This window comes from Myotis lucifugus, unplaced genomic scaffold (assembly GCF_000147115.1).
Source record: "Myotis lucifugus unplaced genomic scaffold, Myoluc2.0 scaffold_98, whole genome shotgun sequence".
NCBI lineage: Eukaryota > Metazoa > Chordata > Mammalia > Chiroptera > Vespertilionidae > Myotis > Myotis lucifugus.
The window spans coordinates 2,279,792-2,296,868 of record NW_005871146.1 but is presented as its reverse complement, the minus strand read 5'-3'; the positions used below and the strand labels follow the sequence as shown (position 1 = coordinate 2,296,868).

The 17,077-nt window shown below is 48.0% G+C and overlaps 1 protein-coding gene across 8 annotated transcripts in view; it reads left to right on the top strand.

The window, feature by feature from the left end:
- CACNA1C (calcium voltage-gated channel subunit alpha1 C) overlaps positions 1–17,077 on the top strand; it is a 587,470-nt gene that overhangs the window by 232,039 nt on the left and 338,354 nt on the right. The gene's annotated exons all lie outside the window — the stretch shown is intronic.

The following is a 17,077-nucleotide window of genomic DNA, read 5'->3' as shown; positions in this document are numbered from 1 at the left end:
TCAAAGTCAGAAGATGAGCGAGTACATCTACGCAATGGAATCTTGCTCTGTAAAAAAGAAGGAATTCTTTTTTTATTATATTGATTTGTACAGAGAGGAAGGGAGAGAGATAGAGAGTTAGAGACATCGATGAGAGAGATACACGCCCAGCTGCCTCCTGCACATCTGCCACTGGGGATGTGCTGTCAACGCAGGCACTTGTGCTTGACCGGACTCGTACCTGAGACCTGTCAGTGCCCAGTACGACCCTCTATTCACTGATTCAGGCCGGCCAGGCACAAAGAAGGAATTCTTTGGATGCGCGCCAGTAGGGGGAGGGCATTTCGGTGCGCTCAGTGCAGTAAGGGAGGGCAGTTGGGGGCGACCAGGCCAGCAGGGGAGGGTAGTGGGGGACAATCAGGCCTGCAGGGGAGGGCAGTTAGGGGGACCAGGCCTGCAACAGAGGGTAGTGGGGGCAATCGGGCTGGCAGGGGAGTGGTTAGGGGGTGATCAGGCTGGCAAGTAGAAGTGGTTAGGGGCAATCAGGCAGGCAGGCAGGCGAGCGGTTGGGAGCCAGCAGTCCCAGATTGTGAGAGGGATTTCCAGATTGGAGAGGGTGCAGGCTGGGCTGAGGGACACCCACGCAATTTTGTGCACCGGGCCTCTAGTACAAAATAAAACTGAAAGGAAAAAATACGCTCTTTGCATCTAAACACTGAGCTAAGATGAGGTTTGCTCCATGTCAACACCTAGGCATGGAGAAGGGAGGTAGATGGGAAAGAAGCCAGGCACAGCGAACCAAGTATGTGAATAAGAGAGCAGCTGCACTCATGAGCTTCACATTGTTACCAAACTTTCTTCTTAGTGTGACTTTAACTTCTCACCTATGGAACAGCTCTAAGGAGCTGGATGGCAGCTATGTGGGAATGTTTTCAGGACCATATCTGCCTGGGCACCAGCACCATTCTGAGTTACTTAGAGGACCATGACAGGGGAGAGTCCTCAGCAGGGCTGAAGAAAGTGTCTGGACATCCATTTTCCTGCCTTCTGTCCAGCCCACAGATGCACACCACGGGGTAGTTTTTTACTCAGTAGGGCTCTTTCTGTCATCCCCACTGCCAGCCCTTCCTGTACCCAGTACCTGGGCTTGGATCCTAGAATTTAAAAGCTGGGAGAAACTCTGAGATCACTTCTGTCAACCCCGTTATTTCATTCCTGGGGAAGCTGAAGCTCAGAGAGGCTCAGAGACTTGCCCGCAGTCACAAAGCCAGTTCATGGTGCAGCCTCAAGAGGAGGCCAGCTTTCCTGGCCCCCATTCTGGGGCTTCTTTCCTACAGGACAACATATTTGTTTTATCTTGGATGTTCTCCCCACCATCATGCCTTCCTTTCAGCTCTGCATATTTGTAGAGGCTCAGAGACCATTCAGGCTGGACTGTCCCTTTCTCACTGCCCCAAAACAGTTTGTCAGTAAGGCCAAGTTGTGATATAATGTTAATAACAGTAGACACCCTTCTAGTGCTTACTGCACTGTTTTAAGTCTATTACTTATGTTAACTTATGTTAAGGAACTTGCCAACAGTTATGTTGCTCTGAGTGGTAGAGCCAGGATTTGAGCCCAGGTATGTAGTCTTGCTCTAGATCCTGTGTTCTTAACCATACCTGTCTCACCTATGAAGAAAGGCCCACTCTGTCACTCAGCCTACTGGGTGATAGGCTGCTGAGATGTGAACAGGACTTTGGAAACTTCCAGAAGCTGTGTTTGGCTGTGCAGATTGCTGTTTTGCAGACTTGGGTCCATGGTGGGAAGCATGGAACGAGCTGACAGCATACCCCCAGCCTGTGCACTCTGCAGCCCAGCACCCATGGTGCTGCATGCAGGGCCAGCAGGCAGCCTTCTAGGAAAAAGTGGTGTAGGCGCTGATGGCCCTGGTCATGTCTGCTGTCTTTTCCTGAGATTCTGTCAGAGAGAGCATGTGAACTAGAGGGACCTGCAGATTTCTCGCAGATAACTAGTTTGTCTTAGGACTTAAGTCTTCATAAAGTTAAGTCCTGTAGGCTTTCATCCCCTCTATATATATAAAGAGCCAGGGTACGTAACATCCAAATGATTGAAGACTCGACTGACTGGAAGTCAGTCCTGCAGTCAGGGCTAGGTTGCCATGGCGACCCAGCCCTGACTGCCATCGCTGTAGGTGCCGTGACCCAGCACTGACTGCCAAGGGGGCTGCGGATCAGGCCCAGAGACAGGCTGGGAGAGAGAAGCAGGGTCTGATCCATAGCCTCCGTGGCAGCTATTGATCAGCACTTGCCTCTCTCTCTCTGGGCCTGGCCAGCAGCTGCACCTCTCTTGGGCCTCCGCCAGGGCTGCTGATCAGCCCCGCCTCTCTGATCAAGCCCGTTGATAGGCCAGAGACACTTATTGGCATAGAAACGGACCAATCAGAACCAAATCTGGGTGAAGTGTGAGGAGCCAATGGCTGCCTAGGAGGTGGAGCTTTTGACGCTGACTGGCATAGAAACTGACCAAACAGAACCAAATCTGGGTGAAGTGCAAGGAGCCAATGGCTGCCTAGTAGGTGGAGCTTTTGACGCTGACTAGCATAAAAACCCACCAATCAGAAGCTAATCTGGGTGAACTGCGAAGGCAGAACCTAAGGTGGGGGCTGAGGAGGGGTTTTAAGAGCAACAGCTGTTTGGTGTAAGGTGTAAGAAAGCGGTTCATTTTTTTTTAATGACCGCTTTGGCAGTATAGTGCATAAGGCTGGCTGTCAGTCCAGATAAGGGATTATGTGTTTTTGTCTGCCAAGAGCATCTCCTCCTGATGAAAAAGGCTCCCCTCCCCCCATTTAAGCAATTCTATCCCATATAATCTATCTATACTAATAAAAGGGTAATATGCTAATTAGACCAGGTTGACCGGCCATCTTCCGGATGTCTGACTTCCTTCCGGACAAAGCCATGGTGGTGGGGGCTGAGGCAGAGGCGGTTAGGGGTGATTAGGCTTGCAGGGGAGGGCAGTTGGGGGCGAGATTAGGCCGGCAGGGGAGGGCAGTTGGAGGCGAGATCAGGTCGGCAGGGGAGGGCAGTTAGGGGTGATCAGGAAGGCAGAGGCAGTTAGGGGCAATCAGGCCAGCAGGGGAGAACAGTTAGGGGCGAGATCAGCCCGGCAGGGGAGGGCAGTTGGGGGCGAAATCAGGCCAGCAGGGGAGGGCAGTTGGGAGCCAGATCAGGCAGGCACGCAGAGGGGTTAGGGACAATCAGGCAGGCAGGCAGGCAGGCAGAGGCAGTTAGGGATGATAAGGCAGGCAGGCAGAGGCAGTTAGGGGCGATCAGGCAGGCAGGCAGGTGAGCGGTTAGGAGCCAGCGGTCCCAGATTGAGAGGGGGGTGTCTGACCACCGGAACCGGCGGTCGGACATCCCCCAAGGGTCCCCGATTGGAGAGGGTGCAGGCTGGGCTGAGGGACCCCCCCATGCACGAATTTCGTGCACCAGGCCACTAGTAGAATATAAACTTAAAGGGGGCAAAAGCCCTAAAAATTATTCCATCTCTGCCTCTTCCCACCTCTGAATTCTCAGAATGTCAGTTTTTTCCCCAAACCCACATTCAAATACTTCTGAAACTATATCTCTGTGTTTCACAGACAATTTTCCAAAGAATGTTGGACAAATTTTACTTGTAAAAAGAGTCTGTCAGCCAATAAAAGTTTGAAACTTAATGGCTTAAAAACATGCTAAACAGGTTGATTTGCCACCAGACTTAACAGGGGTCTTGAGTATGCAAACATGCTTTGGAGGAAGTCTCATATACAGTGAGTTTCCAAGGCCTATTTTTCTGGAAGCAGCTCCTGCTTGGCAGTGAAAGGAAACAAAACAGAGGCCACTTGCTGTCAGGGGAATTAGGCTGTGACTAGACTTGGGGGGACTGGACCTCCTTTCCCAAACCACCACCTGCTGCCCAGAGCCTGCTCTTAGCCACCTGTGGGACACCTGGCTGAACCCATGAGACATCCTCCTGCCAGCTATTCACATCTGTTCGTGGTTGTGCTGATGCCTTCCCTCTCATCTATTCCTGGGGTGGAGTCTGGGGATGTGAAAGCTACAAGTCAGACCTGGACCTTAGTTAGATCAAGTGGCCCAGAGGATTCAGAGCTGCGTTCTGGACAGTCCAGGATCCTGCCGAACAGCGCCAGGGCTGCTGCAGGTGGTGCCGGTCTCTGCACTGTAACCTGTTTTCTGTATCCAGGTACTGGGAAGGTTGCTTCTCCAAAGGATTTTATTGCTAAAACAAAATCCAAAAGCTGCTGATTTAGTTTGACTTCCATTATTTAATAATTAAGACAAGTTAAGGCTCCAAGATGCTCAGGGGCATCTTGGAGGATCACTCGGATCCTTGGGAACAGCAAAGCCAGGACTGGAGCCCAGCTCTCAGCTTCCCAGGGTTCCTTGGTCTTTTCTCTGCATGGTGCTGCCTCTCGACAGAGCTAGTGGGGGTGGAGGCGCATGGCCTTAAACTGTGGTTCTCCAATTTTACTGTGCAGCACAACCACCTAGGTTACTTTATAAAAATTATAGAGCCATCCATCCCGAAGGATCAGCACCAAGCAGGACACACCCAGGGATGTGGCCTGGGAAGGATGCTCCATCTTCTGAGGCTCTGGACAGAGTGCCCCGTCTGTACTGCCCATTCTGGAGCCCTGAGAGACTTCGCTTGCTCTCTGGTGCCTTGATTTTACACACTCTCTTGACAGGCAGAAGATGCAAATTCCTCTGGCTTATGCCCACATATGTAACTAACTGGCCACACCCTGAATTCCCAAAGAACAATAAAACTGCCCACTGTGGTAGATTCTAAAAGGTCAGGGTAGGAACAGAAGTGCTTGGAACCACAGAGGCTATGCCAGGTGGGTTTATTTAAAGGGAAGATTTCTGTCTCTGTCCCCAGAGATTCAGGAGGTCTGGGGTGTGGGCCAGGAATCTGAATTTTTAATAGCACATCCTCTTCCCACCTGAACCCCATGTGGTGAAATGCTGACCTACATAGTGAAGACCCCAAATTGCTTAATTATAGGAATTATATAAACACCCACAGCCTAGGATATGAGGAACTCAGCCCATGATTGTCCAAGTGGATTAGAGAGAGAAGCAAGGCAATTTAATTTCTAATGTGGTTAACACGTAACAGTGATGTCACCTTGATGATCATTTAAGAACGTATTTATTGACATCACATTGCAGGTGGCATTGTAAGCACTATACTGTCCCCGTAATCTACACAGGTGTGGTCCCTGCCTTTTGGCAACTTACAGGAAGGAGGGGACGACGAAGTGGAGCAGCACTGGCAGTGGAATGCCGGGTCGGATAGCAACACGGTGCACGGGACAGCTGAGGTCTGGGAGTTTCCAGGAGGGAGCATCTGGGTGCACCTCTGCCACCTACAGTCAGATACATTGGTCTGGGAGCCTATGAGTGCTGCATGGTCCTCAGAGCCACTCAGCTGTCAGGATGGCTCCATCCAGGGAGTTCTTAGCCTCAAAGCCCTTTACAACTCATTTAATACTTTAACAACCCCATCAGAGGAGTTTCATATTATCTCCACTTTACACACACAGAAACAGAGACTCAGAGAAGCTAAATAAGTTAACCCAAGTCAGGGCCTCAATCCAGGTCAGTTTGACTCCATGGCTCACTTTTATTCCCTTCAGTTCCTGCAACTGGGAAGATGGGACAGCATCCTGTCCCCCACCTCACAGGGAGAGGGAGATAATGTAGAACTCTTAAGTGTATCACCAATAAATCTAACTTGAGTTTTGAATGCGTGGGAGGCAAAATGACATTGACAGATAATAGGATTTGCATGAAGTTTTGATTTGTTTAGAGGAATATTGTAAATCCTTTACTGCTATTGACTCATTTGGAAATTTGACTTCCAAAGGAGCAGATGCAAAGTATTTTTCATAACCCAGCCCTCCTTTCTTAGATCTGAAGGGGGAAATAATAAGGTAGGTGGCTGAAAGTCTAGAGTGGCTTGTATTTCGCTCAGCCTAAAGGCAGGGGAATGGACTAGATTAAATTTGCAAGGGCCTTCTACTCACAGGATTCGTTCATTCAGTGGGCTCCAGCTCTCAGTACGTAAGAAGTGCCTAGGGCCCCATGTGTTTTAGGGATATCGTGCAACCACTTGTAATGTTCAGAAAAACCAACTGTTGTCTCCAGAAATCCTTCTTAATGCAGATGGAATTTTCTGTGAATCCTGGAAGAGGCCCTTGGGTGGGAGGTAGAAAAGGAGTGGGGAAAGGAAGATAACCCCCAATTTTAGCAGACCCCAGGGCTGGTGTCTGTACCAACATGAAATAATTTCTAGAAATTGGATCCTGATATAAGTAACATCTTTTCCCCAGGCCCTTGTCCTAGACTTCCTTTCATGCTGATGTCAGCAAATGGTGGGGTTTCCTCCCTCTGCTCAGAAGCCATAGGACATCACACTTTTACTCTGGAACTAGCCTGGTTCTTTCCTTATGTCAGCAACTTAGGGGAAAGCCAGTGTCACCTCATCTCTCTCAAAGCACATTTAACTTTTCCACATAGCAAACTCTGTCTCTTTTCGCAAATGACTTCCAGATGCTAGAAGCAGCGGCCAATGGAATTTTATTGCCCCAAAACTGTGGTTCTGGGCCACATACTTCTGACTTGAAGGTAATTTGGAATGTAAACATGGCAAGGCATGTACTGGAATTAATTAAAGCTGCCCTGTATTCTCCAGGGTATATAAGCCTGCAATTAACTGTTTACATTAACACCGAGACAGGCAGATCAACTGGAACACCCCAGGAACCCTTGATTATCACTTTCCCCCTTTACCTTCAGAGAAAAGTGAAATTGGATCGAAGCTGACCCATTTCCCCAGGGGTGGTTGTCAGTCCCGACATAAAAAAAGGTTTCTTAAGCCATCCTCTGTACCAAAGCAAACAGAAGACAGACTGTGGTGGTCATTACATGTTCACCTGGAACCAGTGACAGGCATGACCCTCTTTCCTGCTGGATGGATGTTGGAAGCTTGTTTAACTAGGAATGCAAGTATGCACAAAGAGAGGGACACTCATGCTCCTTGTGGGCCTGCAGAGAAAGCCATGGCATCTAGTATGTGGCTGATAATACTAGAAGCAGATTTGGGGAATAATTTTTTAACTTCATGATGGCATTGAAAAGTAGAATGAGCCTTGCTGGTATGACTCAGTGGTTAGAGTGTCGGCCCGTGCACCAAAGGGTCTTGGGTTTCATTCCTGGTCAAGGGCACATACCTGGGATGCGGGTTCCTCCCCATCTCCTGGTTCAGTGCATGTGAGAGGCAACCAATTGGTGTGTCTCTCTCACATGATGGTTCTCTCTCTCTCTCTCTCTCTCTCTCTGTCTCTGTCTCTCTGTCTCTCTCTCTCTCTCTCTCTCTCTCTCTCTCTCTCTCTCTCTCTCTCCCACACACACACACTCCCTTCTACTCTCTTTGAAAAGCAATGGAAAAAATATCCTCTGGTGAGGATTAACAAGAAAAAAGAAAAGAAAAGTAGGATGAAAGTTCTGGAGATGAATGGTGGTGGTGGTGCATAACGATATGAATGTACTTAGTACGACTGAACTATATATTTAAAATGGTTAAAATGGCAACTTTTATGTTTATTGTTTTTTACCCACCAAATAAAAAAGCAGGATGGATGATCAGGCTGTAAAGGCTCTTTGGGATTATGTAAACTATGAGAGTCCCTGGACTATCCCTCACTCCTGCTATGTGATACAAGAGGGTGGGGCTGTGGCTCCCTGGGGACAGTTTTACACAAAGCCAGGGAGTCTCCAGGGCATATATGGAAATATCAGGAAGCCAAGCCCCTGGAATAGGCCAGTCCCTCACATCCCCTCTGTGTCTTGAGTGTTGTTTCTAATTGTTGGAAAGTCCTCCTTTTGCTAAATAAATAAATAAATAAATAAAATCCCGTAATCTATTCATTGGCTCTCCTTCTACCATTTTATGTTTCACAGAATAAAGTGCCAATTCCTCTTCCAATATACTTTTAGAATTTGAAAAGGAATTTGAACTTTCTGTTTCTGTCTTAACCTCCTCTGATGGTCCTCAGTTTTCAAATGCTGCTCATAAAAGACGGCTTCCAGCCCCCAACTGTCCTGGGCAACTTCCTCTAGGCTCACAGTGGCTGTTCAGAGTGATGCCACAGGGTCTAGGGATTTTATTATCTGTTCTGTTGACCACCATATGTCCAACATGTTGCATTTTAACCATCATATGATTTTCTTGCCTTTTAAAAAAAGCTTATGGTTACCTAAATCCTTCCATCTATAATAATAAAAGCATAATATGCTAATTAGACCAGACAGCCAAAGGACCTTCCGGACGAAGCTGGGGCTGTGAGGGCCGAGCCCCTTGCACGAATTTCATGCATTGGGCCTCTAGTTTTTTATATAAATGACTGTTGAACAAGGGCTCTCCAATCTTGAAGTTAGGTAAATTTATTAAACCTAACCCTAGAAATTTACCATAAATCTTATTATAATTCATTAAGTTGAACCAGGCCATTGATATTGAGATTAAACCCTGATTCCCTCACTCACTCTCTTTTCTTAGCTTTGGGTATGTCTGTATCTTCATCTGAGTCCTAACTCTGCATATCACCTTTTGATGGAAATGCTGCACAGGACTGGCCAGGAAGCACAGAGACCACCTTTCCCATTTACGATGAACCATGAGTCACTGCTCTGGGTGTGATAAAGCAGCTCTGCGTCCACGTAGCCCCCATCATTCCGTCTGTGGTTGTCCACTCTGTTCCCAAGATTGATGGCGCCTCTGTGCAATGGCGGGTTAAAGGAGGCGCTTCTGTGTCAGCCAGGCAGGCTCAAAGGTGAACACAGTCCTTGGCACGTGGGAGGTGGGTGGCCAGTACATTCCAGTACATTCTGTGGGGTGAGTTAATCAGTGAAGATGCTGGGCATCCCCAAACCTCTTGGTAGGTGATAATTCAGACTCCACTTCCTCTTCACCCAAAAAGGCTATCTTCAAAACTGCTCACAAAGTCAAGTGGGGGCTTTGAGTTGTTTTCTCCTGGTGCCCTCTGGTAGGAAACGACCTCAGAGGTCTTTGGAAGGAGAAGTAATGCAAAACTAATGGCCTAGAACAGGGGTGGGCAACCTTTTTGTGAGTGCGTGCCAAAACCAGCAAAATCTCTGACTCAAAATTCTGCGTGCCAGCCCTAATTTTTTGAGAACATGTTATGCCTACTTGATATCTCTTAAGGTGTACATATGTGAAGAACCTTGAAGAAATAATAAAATTCATTTGAGCGACAAAAACACAGTATATGATGATGAAAAATACATTTTATTTTTTAATGTATACATGTACACTGATAGTCCGACAGAAAACTTTATGACTCCGTTTGATATTATCAGTGGGACTTTTGCTGCTGCATCACTGATGACAGAGATTTTACATCAGGTTTATATTTCGTGACCTTCAGAGATATGCACGAGCTACTACTTTCATCCGTCAGGCTACTCCTATTACGAGACTTAACAAAATTCATCACTGAGAACAAAGATTCACAAGCGTATGTGGATGAAACCAAAACACTGGTCGGATCTAGGAAGGCAGGGAGAGATAAGGCAGAGGCATAGAAATTGCTCTTCCCCTCTCTCGTCAATCCATGTCTATGGTCTTTAAGATAACTTGTTATGTAAAATTATTTATTTATCTAAGATGCACCTACACTGAATTTATCTGAAAAATAAAAAAGTCGATATTAAGAAAAAAATTGTAAATGGAAGATTATAAGAGAGGGTTTCGAGTGCCAGCAAAGGTTACTGGCGTGCCATGTTTGGCACGTGTGCCAGGGGTTGCCCACCCCTGGCCTAGAATGTCCCCAGATCATCCCTGTAACCAGTGAGGATAAATTGAAACACAGTTTGGGACGACAGTTATTCACTGGCTCATTTAGAGCATTGACTCCGAGATTTGGGGAGTGGATTCTCCTGAGAGAGGTGGAGGCCTTGCCCGGCCATGAGACACGTGCTTGCTCCCCCTCCCTCAGGAGACAAGCCTGTCAGGCAGGAGCTAGAGAGGATCCAGAGGGCCCTTCCTGGGGGAGCCTCATTAGCAGGTTGGTCCAAATGCAAGCAGACAGAACTAAGGAAGCCAGGCTTTCAGCTGAAGAAGCTTTTATCTCTATCTATTGACGCTTTTTCAATTAAGGAGCCTCCCCTGAGATGATCTATCACCTCCCTGTCTGAGCAGGATGTAATTACCAGCAAAGCAACTCCATCCCATGCCAGGCTTCTCGTGGTCAGGAGGCTGAGGAGAAAACCAACAGCCTCCCCCGTGCTCTGAGGCCACAGGGCCCAACTCGGGATGCCGTTTGTCTTTCTGGAGGACTTCCCTCCGCTTTCTGCTCTGTTCTCCCCTTGCTTCGTTTCTCTGGGGCTGGTGGCCATATTTTTATACCCTGTCACCATTAGGAGCCATAGCCATGTTACCTGCTCTCTCTGAGGAGCCAGCAGCCTCTCCAGGCTGGGAGCCCCCACTCCGCTCAGCAGCCTCTCAGGCTGGGAGCCCCCACTCCGCTCAGCAGCCTCTCCAGGCTGGGAGCCCCCACTCCGCTCATTCCTGGGACCAGCAGGGCTGCTCATCTCTTCGGATGCCTAAAACTGTGATCCAATAGGGTTACTTCAGGATCACATTTTTATCTTACTGAGATGTTTTGTTGTTTTCTTAGTTTCAAAATTCCCCAGGTCCATGATTTGATATTTTAAAATAAATCCTTTAAATATAAATTTTATTGAAGTATAATGTCCATATGGCAAACTGTGTAGTTCAGCTTGGTGAGTTGGCACCCCATGTGTCACCTTCCTGCCTTTATCCCCCTCTCCTGTGACCACTGTTTTGACTTCTTACTGTGTAGGTCAGTTTTGCCTTTTTTGGTACTTTATATACATGGAATCATACAGTACTTTTGGTCTAGCTTTTTTCATTTAAATTATTTGTGTGAGATTCATTCATGCTGTTGCCTATAGTTGTTGTTTGGTCATAATTATCACTCAGTAGTATTTCATTGTTTGAATAGACCACAGTGTTTTTATCTATTCTGCTGTGATGGCTATTAGTTGGCTTTTTAAAGTAGTAAACATATGCATGTACTTCAGTTGAGCATAATTCCTGGGGTGGGATTACTGAGTCATCGGGTGTGTATGTGTAGCTTTATTATTGCCAGTTTTGCAAATGGTTGTACCACTAGGAATTTTACCAATGCAGAAAAAACTAAGAACAGTGCTCTACCTGAGGCCCCACCCACCATCCTGCTTTTACAAAAGGAAACACAGAGGTGTGACTTGTTCAAAGTCAGGAAGGTCGGATCATTTGACCCTTCACCTGATAACCTTTCCATTAGCCTCTAAAAGACTCTTCCTTCTGATAGGTGTGAGGGAAAAGGATGCAGCCTCCTTATCACCCTCAAACTTTCCCCCATCCCATTCTTATGCATTGATAATTTTTCACACAGTACCTGGATGGAACTCCAGATGTTGAAACACAGTAAGCACCACAGTGGTCACTTTCTCCTTATATTTTTGGGAGGATTTGGGCAAGCATGAATCCCTACCCCTGCCTTGATGGATTCATCTGTAACTATGTGCTTTTCATTTTTTTGCAAATGATGTGGGAACTAGAGAGAAATGAGTGTCTACTTAAGATTGAATTCATGACAAAAAAATGAGCCTCCATCAGCGAGATTGATGGATGCCCAGGTGAGCGTGCCACATACTTGCGGTTTTCCTTCCAGCTGCCCTCCTTTCTTGATGTATTGTCAGTGTTTGACTACTGAGGTGAGGGAGTGGGCTCCAGCAGTCCTTTATGCACTGTGGTTTTATTAAGGAAAGATGCAGGCAGAGCTTCGTGCCCTGTGCCAGCACAGAGCTGCAGGCTCACTCCAGTCGTCCTCCGACTTCCTGAGAAGGACTTGGGCCCTGGGAAAGGGAAGAAAAATATACTTGTTTAGCAAAGACTAGTTCTGGGCATTATTGTAGGCATGTGGATACAGTTGATTGATCAAATGAATGAATGAAGGATTAGTTTTAAAATTCAATGAAAAGAGCTTTTGCTCACTTGCCCATAACAGAAATCTGAGATTTTACTTAGATCTAGAGGTAAGAGTGATCTAAGTATATATGTGTTTTTTGCCAAAGTCCCTTAATGTTCCCTATCCCTGGAAATCTTCTCATTAGGCAAAAGGACAACAGCAGCAACAGAAGAGCAGTATTACAGTTCTTTGTCTAAAAGGTCCTCCTGCACTCTACAGAACCAGCTCTGAGCGTGAGAATCATCACAAGCTGTTGACAGAGGACAGGGCTTTGTGGGGAGAGAGCAGGTGACTGGGCCTGTGCTCCCACCGAGGAGGCCACTGGTCTGAGCCAGTTCACCTGCCACTAATCTGGAGTAGCCCTCAAAGCTGGACACATCCAGAAGGATGGCAGGTCAGAGCAGTTGACAGCCTGGGCTCTGGGATCAGATCCCAGCTTTGCCACCTCTTAGCTGTAGGGCCTTGAAAAAGTGCCTGTGTTCCTCCTAGGCCTCATCTGTGAAATGGAGACAATCACACTGACTCCATTGGGTTATGAGGATTAAATTGGTCAATGATGCAATGCTCAGGGTGCATGATGAACATTCAGAAGTGTCGGCTATTGTTGTTGTAACAAGTGTTGGTGAGGATGCAGAGAAATTTGAACCCTTGGGTACTATTGATAGGAATGTAAAGTGATATAGCCTCATGGAAACATTATGGCAGTTCCTCAAAATTTTAAAATAGAGCTACCATATCTGGTAATTCTACTTCTATGTATATATCCAAAAGAATTGAAAATATACAAGTAAATATTTGTACACGCATGACCACAGAGGCATAATTTAAATAGCCAAAGGGTAGAGGCAATCAAAGTGTTCCCAGTGGATGACTGGATGAACAACATGTAGGTTATCCATATGGTGGAATATTATTCAGCCTTAAAAAGGAAGGAAATTATGACATATGTTACCACGTGAATGAGGACATTATGCTAAATGGAATAAGCCAGTCACAAAAAGGACAAATACTGAATGATCTCATTTGTATGAGATGTCTAGAGTAGTCAGTCATAGAGACAGAAAGTAGAATGGTGGTTGCCAGAGGCAGGGGAAGGGGAGGGGTTGCTGTTTAATGGGTACAAAGTTGGTTTTTCAGGATTAAGAGTTTGGAGATGGATGGTGGTGATGGTTGCCCAACAGTGTGAATGTACTTATCTCTACTGAACTGTACACTTAAAATGGTTAAGATGGTACATTTTTTATTTATGAGTCTTTTACCACCATTTAAAAACATTTAAAATATATAAGAAACTCAATAAATCAATATTTGCTGCATCTGAATCCAGCTTAACAGGAGAAATGTCTTGGTGTGTGTGATCACCATAGGCCAGGGCAGTCGGGAGGGTCTGGCTGGTGACTGGATTGGGGGACACAGAGGAGAGAGGTGGGTTCTGGAGGGATGGCTGCCACTCCTCAGGTTCCTTGCTCTCTCAGGAGATTTCAGGAGAGCGGGGAGACAATCACGGTCACCTTTCATTTCATAATTAAACTGGAACCAGCCCTGGGAGAGGCGAGAACACAGCGACTTGGACTCATTCTAAGGAATAAATAACTGACATCCTGGTGTAATTAGCGGGCAGAGCTCAGGGAGGCTGAGGCTTGAGGAAATGTGCCACCTCCACGTGCCTCAGAGGCGGCAGGTCAGCAGCAACAAGGGCTGGAGGTCCTAAGACGCACTGGAAGGTTTGCTAGGTTGGGAGTAATGCTGGTGGCCAGCAATGGCTTGGCTCTGACTGGCCAGTGGGCAGGAATGTGCTCAGGTGTTTGAGGCCTAATGGGCATTCCCTGACCAAATTCTTGAGGTGTCCACAGAATTATCCCTGGCCCTCAGTTGAGTCTTTCTCCTTCCAGAGCTGGAACTCACACAATCGGAAAAGGTTTTGTTAGAACTGTGAGTTGTAATTACAGACCTGACGGCCTGCAAGTCAGAGGAGACATTTTATTCTCAGAAGCTTAAACCAGTCTTTATTCTCAGGATTGCAGCACAGGCCAAAGAGAGGCACAACCCATCCTCCCACCAACCAGCCGCATTCTTCAGGTAGTTTCTCTGTGTGCTAGCCACTGGCGACATAGTCTATGCAGACATGGCTCCTGCCCTCCAGGGGTTCTTAGTCTAGGGCAGGGTCAGCAAACTCATTAGTCAACAGAGCCAAATATCAACAGTACAACGATTGAAATTTCTTTTGAGAGCCAAATTTTTTAAACTTAAACTACATAGGTAGGTACATTGTTATTAACTTAGTTAGGGTACCCCTAAGGCTTAGGAAGAGCCTCACTCAAGGGGTCAAAGAGCCGCATGTGGCTCGCGAGCCGCAGTTTGCCGACCACGAGTCTAGGGAAGTCTTTGCTGAGGGTCCCGGGAAACAAAGGAATCAAGGTGGCTGCTTGGAAACAGGTGGGTACACTTGACTTGGTCAAGTTTATAGATACCCCATGGCAGGCAGGCACTCATACAGCCGCACCTAGAACAGTGCCTGGCAGGAGGTACGTGCCAAAAGACGGAGAGAGGAAGGCAGGGAGGGAGTTAGGGAGGGATGCAGGAGGACCTATTCCGCTGAGCTACTCAAGAACAAGGACTGAGAAATTGAGAACTGAGCTCCTTTCTGACAGTAGCGATGTCTTCCAGAGGACTAGTCCTGACTCCAAAAGGGTGCTTACAAGCCTCTTACACGGCTCTTTCCTGTACCAGTCCCACAGGCCCCTCTTTAGAAAAGAAGAATGCTTATCCCAGGGTGTATCAACGGCTCTGTAGCCTGTCCTGGCCTGGCAGTGCCCCTGTGGTTACTGAGACCTCATGGGCTCTCTCCCTTTGCCACCCCAGCTGCCGATATGCAGCTGCCACGAACCACACAGGAGTGGATCATCCTCCCACCGGCAGGTCAGGAAGCTGATGGCCCTCCTCTGCGGCCCCAGGCCCCTGACACGCCTTGTGCCCTGTACTCCCTTGCTCCTCAGAAAGAGAGCCTGGCAGCCTGGTTGTCTGGGCTCCAAGGTCCCGTGCTAAGCCTAGAGGTGAGCCTTGGGGGTGAGGGCATGGCTGCTGCTCATTTCCCGAGGTCTCAACACAGAGCTGCACACCCTCCAGGCGCAGGCGTTGTCTTCTCCTTCCACTCGTCAGACGCTCCTCAGACATTGTCTTTACTCTGCGTGTCTGTGAATTTTAGTCTGATCTGATGCACCTACAGATATTGGGGGCTCATAGGGGTGCTCTGGGCTGGGTTGAGCATTCTCTGAGAAGGATACCACAGGGGCACTTGGTGGAAGGGGCCGGACCCTGAGAAAACTCAGCAAGGCACGCCTTACACGGGAGGGACCACCGGACATTTCAATTCCTTACGCTTGAGTCATTTCGACATTTCAGGGAAAATACAAATGCTTCCCAGGGCTGAGGAAGCCCCAGGAGCTATTCTGGTCTTGGCTCAACTCCCACCCCTCCAAAGCGCCCGTCCCCTCGGGGTTGGTTCTGCTGCAGGACAGTCTCTTAACTCTGCCATCACATACTTCCTTTCCCTTCACAGACAGCCAGTCCCTCCACCCGCCCCTCTGGGGATTCTACTTCCAACTGGCCCTGAGATCAAGCCACCGGGTGTGTCCCCTGCCTGAGGACAGCCACATTGTTACTGACCCCTGGGCCTCTGGCTCCAAACTGAGCAGAAAAATTGGATTTCCAGTGGTGAGCCTGCGCTCAGATCCTGGCCTCTGGTCCTGTGGGATGCAACCTCCTTCTCCCCAGCTCACAGCCTTGACCTTATTCCAGGCAACCGGAGCGGCCTGGGGCTCTGCCCTCTATGCCTGTCTGTTGTCCTTGCTTTCATTTATTTCCCATGTATTTGTTGAATCTGTATTTCCTTTATAACAGAAAAGAGAAAGCAGCAAATACCCAAACACCTATATATCCTATTGCCACGTATGCACTCTCAGTCTGAGGAAATACAGAGCATTAAACGGCAACTGGTGGAGTGTGCACGTGCTCAGTCACCCCTGGGCCCCCACTCCCTCACTTACTATGCCTGTGGCGTTAATGGATACTGTAAGGGACACAGAGGAGGGAGAAGGGGGCTGGTTCCCTGGGCTTTTTTTTCCTGGTGTGGGGTATGGGGTGGGTGCATGGATCTCTCTAGGTTGCCACGGCTTCCCTCTGTGGCTGCTTTTCTGTTACCCACCCTCAGGACACAGCAACCCTCAAGAGAATGACTATATTAATAACACGCCTCTGAGGTTTGCAGCCTCAGTCAGGCATTGAGGAAAGGCAGGCCAGGCAGGAGCAGGAGGCAAGAAGAATGATGCTCCTGACGTGCTTGCAACCTCAGGCTGTCTGCACCCACACCCTTCCCCCCTCTAATGGCTGGGTGAAAGCCAGACCTGCTAGATCCCCCACAGCCCTAGGATCAGAGGAAGGGCTTCAGTGGCCTTGGCCACTGTAGCAGCAGCTGTTTAAGGCTACGGATGGCTGAGGCTGCAGCCCCTAATCACATATTTACAATCACTTCGTTATTGAAAATTAAAGGTGTGTGAGGCACAGCCTTGTCCTCCAGCCAGCAGAGGCCTGTCCGCTTGGGCTCAGCTGGCACCGCTGACCTGGCTTCAGCCCAGGTGGCTCTTCAGACCCTCCCACCTTTCCAGGAGGACCTCATTCTAGCCAGTTCCCAGGGGTGTGATGAGGGAAGGAGATGGTGCCTGTACTAGCCTTGGCCACTCTGTCCCCTGGGTATGACATGATGGATTCTGTCTTCTGTCCCCTGGTTAAGGCAGTGTAGGTATGGAGTCCTATTATCATCAAGTCAGGACCTTAGGTTCCTCATCTGTAAAATGGGGGCATACACCCATCTCATAAGACAGAGGAGATGATTAAATGCAATACCACTTAGTCCAGTGGTTCTCAACCTTGGCTGCACATTAGAATCACCTGGGCAACCTTTTAAAATCCTGA